General features: G+C 23.7%; 1 long non-coding RNA gene across 1 annotated transcript; it reads left to right on the top strand.

Moving 5' to 3' along the window:
- Nucleotides 1-3,733: 3,733 nt before the first annotated feature.
- LOC146724333 (uncharacterized) lies at nt 3,734-4,397 on the top strand. The gene is made up of 3 exons (XR_014924111.1): nt 3,734-3,828; nt 4,222-4,248; nt 4,324-4,397. It is a non-coding gene; the product is annotated as an uncharacterized LOC146724333 (long non-coding RNA).
- The last annotated feature ends 898 nt before the right edge of the window (nt 4,398-5,295 follow it).

Genomic DNA, 5,295 nt, shown 5'->3' with positions numbered 1-5,295 from the left:
GTAATTTTCTTTATTTATTGTTTTTTTTTTTATAAAAATTTTAATTTGTAAATTTAATTTCGATTGTAAAAAATTTTTTTTAAACCCTGAAAAACAGATTGCGTTTTTAAAAATTATTGGAAAACAAAAACTTTTTTAAAAAGTTTTTAAGGTACAAAAATTTTGTTCCCACGCCCAGCATCGGTTTTCAAGCGTTAGTACCTTTTTTTTTTTTTTCCAAAAAAAACTTTAAAAAAATTTTAAAAAAAATTACTTGTTTTGGGAAAAAAAAATTTAAAAAAAACTAATGGGGAACCCCCAAAAAAACAAAGGAAAAAAAATATTACATTTTTTATTTTTTGTTTTTTGAAATTTGAGCCCAAAATTAAGGTTCAAAACTAAAAAATAATGAAAGGGTTAGAAAAAATTTTTTTCAAAAGCAATTTGATTTTCAAGCTTGATTAAACTAGGATTTTTTTAAAACCCTTTCATTATAATTTTTGTCCCCTTTTTAAAATCCCCCAAAAAAACTATGATATTTTTTTTAAAAAAAATTTTTTTTAACCCTTTTCCTTCTGACAACTGACTTTAATTAAATTAAAAAAAAAAAAAGGGGATGAAAAATTTTCCCCCAAAAAAGGCTCAACAATGTATAAAATTTAAAATATTTTTTACTTTTTTTTTCGTGGAAACTTTTTTTTTATTATTAGGGGGCACTTCTCCCCACGTCAATAAACGGGATAGAAAAAATATTTACAAAATTAAAGGGGGAAAAAAGTTTTGGATGGGTCGCAAGGCAACTTCGAAGTAAAACACACTAAAATTAGGACTTTTTAAAAAATTTAAAGGGAAAAAAAAAAATTTAAAAATTTAAAAAAAAATTTAAAATTTTTTTAAACCCTAAAATGTACCGGTACTATATTAATTTTTTTTTTTTTTTACATTTTGGGATCGACAAAAAACACTTTCCATTTTTGAAATAAAAATTTCGAACTATTTGTCCCGGGGTAGGCACCAAAACCGCTACGAAGAGAACTTGTTTTTTTTTTTTATTGTTTTTTGTTTCGATTTTTAAACAACATATTTTTTATTACTTTTATTTTTTACAGGCAAAGAAAAAAACGAAAAAAGTTTATCTTTTTTTATTTTCCCCATAATATTTACTGTTTTTATTTAGTGTATTCAAAAATTTTTTTTTTTTTTTTAAAAATTCAAAAAAAAATTAATTTTTATTTAAAATGTTGGTTTGTTTAAAAAATTTTTTAAGGATAAAAATTTTCTTAATGTAATTTATTTATTACAAAAACTTCTTATTGCCCACTTAAACCCTGACCATTTAGTTGTGTTAGTTTTTTGGGGTTTTTTTTGGGGTTCTTATTTTTTAAAATTAAATTTTTGTGAATTTAAAAAACCCTTGCTTTTCTTTTTTCCAATAAAGAAAGGGGGGAAATTTTTCTTTTTCCCCAAAAAAAAAATTTTTTAATGTAATTATTATAAAAAAAAAGGACACCTTTATTCTCGCTGTTTATTAATTAGGACAATTAATATTTTTTTTTAAACAAAAAAAACCCCCTTTTCATTGGTTTCCCAAAAAAACCGTTACAAATTTTGAAAACGTTCAATTAAAATTTTGGATAACTTTAATTTTTTTAGAATAACTTTATTGAGGTGTTCAATTCATATAAATAATATTGAAAGATTGGAAAAAACTTAGAAAAAAAATATTACATTTTAAAATTTTTTACGCCTACAAAATTTAAAGGGTTTCCCCAGATATCAAAAAATTTTAAAACTAAAAAAAAATGTTCAGTAAGTCCAATACCCCCCCAAAAAAATTTTAAAAATTAAAGATGTTTCATGGGGAAAAATTTTGAGAAAAAAAAATTTTCTGTCCCCAAGAATTACAAAAACTTTTGCGATTTACCTAAAATGTTTTCGGACATTCTAAGTTTTTAAAAAGTTCAGGAACGTAAAAAAGGGCCCCCCCTATATGTAAACAAAAAGTTTAGGACATTCGGGGTTTTACCATTTTTTTTATATTTTTTTCTGAAAACCCCGACAAAAAATCACACCCCAAATTTGAGTTATTAATGCTTGAAAGAATTTTTTTGGGGTTTTTGAAAAATTTTGAGAGAGTTAAAAATGATTTGAAAAAAAAAAAAAAATTAAAAAAAAATAAAGACAAAAAAAAAAAAAAAAAAATAAGTGGTAGATCTCGAAGAAAAATAATAAAAGGAAAAGGTTGGAAAAGAGTTTAGATTTTTAAAAAACTGAAAAAAAGTTTAAAAAAACAAAAAAAAATAAAAAAAGATAAATTAAAAAAAAAATAAAAGAATGGGACAAATACATATATAAATAAGGGAAATAATAAAAAGAATAAAAATAATTTTTAAAATTATTTTCAAAAAATAACAAATTATGAAACAAAAATAAACAAAACAACAATGAATCTGCATATGAAAGAGAGACAACGATAATCAACAACTTCTTTCTACAAAAGCGGTTTTCATAGTAAAAATAATGAAATTAAAAATAAATATAGTAGAAAAACGAGAAAAATAGCGGAATTGTAAAACTAAAAAACACTATTATGAAATAATGTCAGAAAAGCAAGAAAATTAAGGGACATTTTATAAAACTTCTATTATTATACATTATTTAAGTTATGTAATTTTATTTTTTTTATATTATATTCTATATTGTATTACTCACTTGCTGTTTGTATATAAACGAACGATTTTCCAAAATATTTGTTCGGTTAAGGCGTGTTGTATCATGCGCAGTATAAAGGGTGTTTAAATCAAAATTATATATATTAGATGTATTTTAAATATATATATTTATTATAATAGTTGCTTGTAAACATTGATTTTATTGATTTTATAAAGAAAAATTATATATATATATATATATATATATATATATGTATACAGGGTAATAATTCAAAAACAAATAAAAAATAGCAAAAGATGCAATTAAAAAAAAAGAAATTATAAGAATTATAGACGATATACACATATAGAAATAAGGGGAATAATAAAAAAAATAAAAATATCGCGTAAAAATGAAATATAATTATTAAAACAATAAGTTGTAAGAATAAGATAATCACAAAGAGAATATTTAACAGGGTATTTTACATCTTTAACACATTATTTTGCATGAACGTAAGTATCTCATAAAATATTAATTTTTCGTCGATCTTGTTTTAAAAATTTTGTATATAAAATATTGAGAAAAATCAAAATTTTTGAAAAAAACTATATAGTTTATAAATTTATATATCAATATAGTTAGAAGCAAAATCGTCTCCCAATTATCTCAAGAATCTTCCATTAACAGGTTTACTACTAATTCTGTGATATCCTGCATATATATTCTGCATATGTACAATATAAATTTAAATATTAATTAAAGAATATAGATATATACGTATCAACACACGGACATAAGCGCGCGTGAGTGTGTGTGTGTGTGTGTGTGTGTGTGTGTCTGTACTATTATAAAATTAATATTTAATTATAAATCCAAATATATAAAGAATTAATTATCTTATAACTTTACACATTAACTTCATCAACATATTCACAAATTTATTTATAATAAATATTTTGATACGTACAATATAAAATCATTACCTGATTAAAGCAGCGATTATTTCGTCGCACCGAAAATTGTCGAAAACATCGATGATATGAACACGCGGTCAAGAACACGTGTGAAACGCGTGGCATCGAACATATCATTCTAAATACAAGCCGCACGATTACGCACCCCTGTCGCGCAGCCTGCGGTCTAATCAGTTTGTGGTCGTGAGAAGAAAGACTAACATCTCAGCAACTAACTTCGGTAAGTCATATACATATAAGATTCTGTAAACTATCGTTCTAACATTATCATCGTCTTTAATGAAATGTAGAATCAGTTAATTAGTAGTCAGCAATTAAGTTCGTTTATTATTAATAATTTATTTCGCGAGAACGACTAGCATTAAGCGACGGAACATTGTCATTTTTATGAACTTTTCGGGATCTTTTCGTGAATTTTTGAGATATTCGCATCTTATTTATTGGTTCTGTGATTATAATTATGATTTTACATATAGTTTTGCAATAGATATATTTCGGACGTACTTTAATGTTACTCTTGTCGTTCGCGCATAAAAACTTGTTTACGCGCATCGACTCGTTATATCAGGTGTTCGAAATATCCAGATCTTATTTCATTTTATTATAATTCCAGATGTACTCAAACACCGAAATGGCAGATGTAAGTATATTATTTTTCATTATAAAATACTATTATTTTTTATTATAAAAAACTAATACTCTTTATACATTTCAGATACCGATGAATGAAGCCGAGCCCGTCGCCGCCGGCCCCGTCGCCGCCGGCCCCGTTGCCGCCGACTATCGTAGAAGTTAGTTAAATTTTAATTTAATTAAATTGATATAAGCTAGATTAATCGAAGATCGTTTAATTAACAATTAATATGATCAAAATCAATTAAAGATTATTTAATTGACAATTAATATAAACGAAATTAATCGGAGAACGATCGATTAACAATTAATATGATCAAAATCAATTAAAGATTATTTAATTGACAATTGATATAAACGAAATTAATCGGAGAACGATCGATTAAAAATTAATACAAGCTAATTTAATTAAAAGTTTTTTAATTAACGATTAATATGAGTTAATTTTAATTAAAAGTTCTTTAATTGACGATTGAAAAAAACAGATTCAATCGAAGACAATTCAATTGACAATTGATTTGAGCAGAAACAATTAAAAAATATTTAATTGACGATTAAATATAGCAAATTTAATGCGAATCTCTTCCATTAATGATTGACTTAAGAAAATCGATATAATTTCTCTATTTCCATTAATTAACAATGTGTAACGATTAATACAATTTAAATTTTAATCGAAGATGTTTGATTGATGATATTAATATGACTGAATTTAAATAATATATATCTTTTCCTTGATTCTAGCAAAGTTATTGTACGTAATAGTTACAATATAAATAATAAATAATTTACGTTTTTTAAACCATATTTTTATTCAGAACATTTTCAATTCATTATACATTTTATTATATTTAATTTAATTATATTTAATGTTAATATATATTGCATATTTCTCGAATTTTTTTTCCATTTGTTCTAACATAATAAATGTATAATATGTTATAATAAAATGTGTTGTACATATATACAATATATATTATAATTCAAAATTATTAATCATATGTAAATATTGCAGGAAGTTTGGTAATACAACGAAGTGTAACCATACAGTTTC

This window comes from Nylanderia fulva, unplaced genomic scaffold (assembly GCF_048542155.1).
Source record: "Nylanderia fulva isolate GAGA-0341 unplaced genomic scaffold, ASM4854215v1 Scaffold1376, whole genome shotgun sequence".
NCBI classification, from domain to species: Eukaryota; Metazoa; Arthropoda; class Insecta; order Hymenoptera; family Formicidae; genus Nylanderia; species Nylanderia fulva.
The sequence above is the reverse complement of the archived record's forward strand: the minus strand, read 5'-3'. Positions and strand labels throughout refer to the sequence as shown.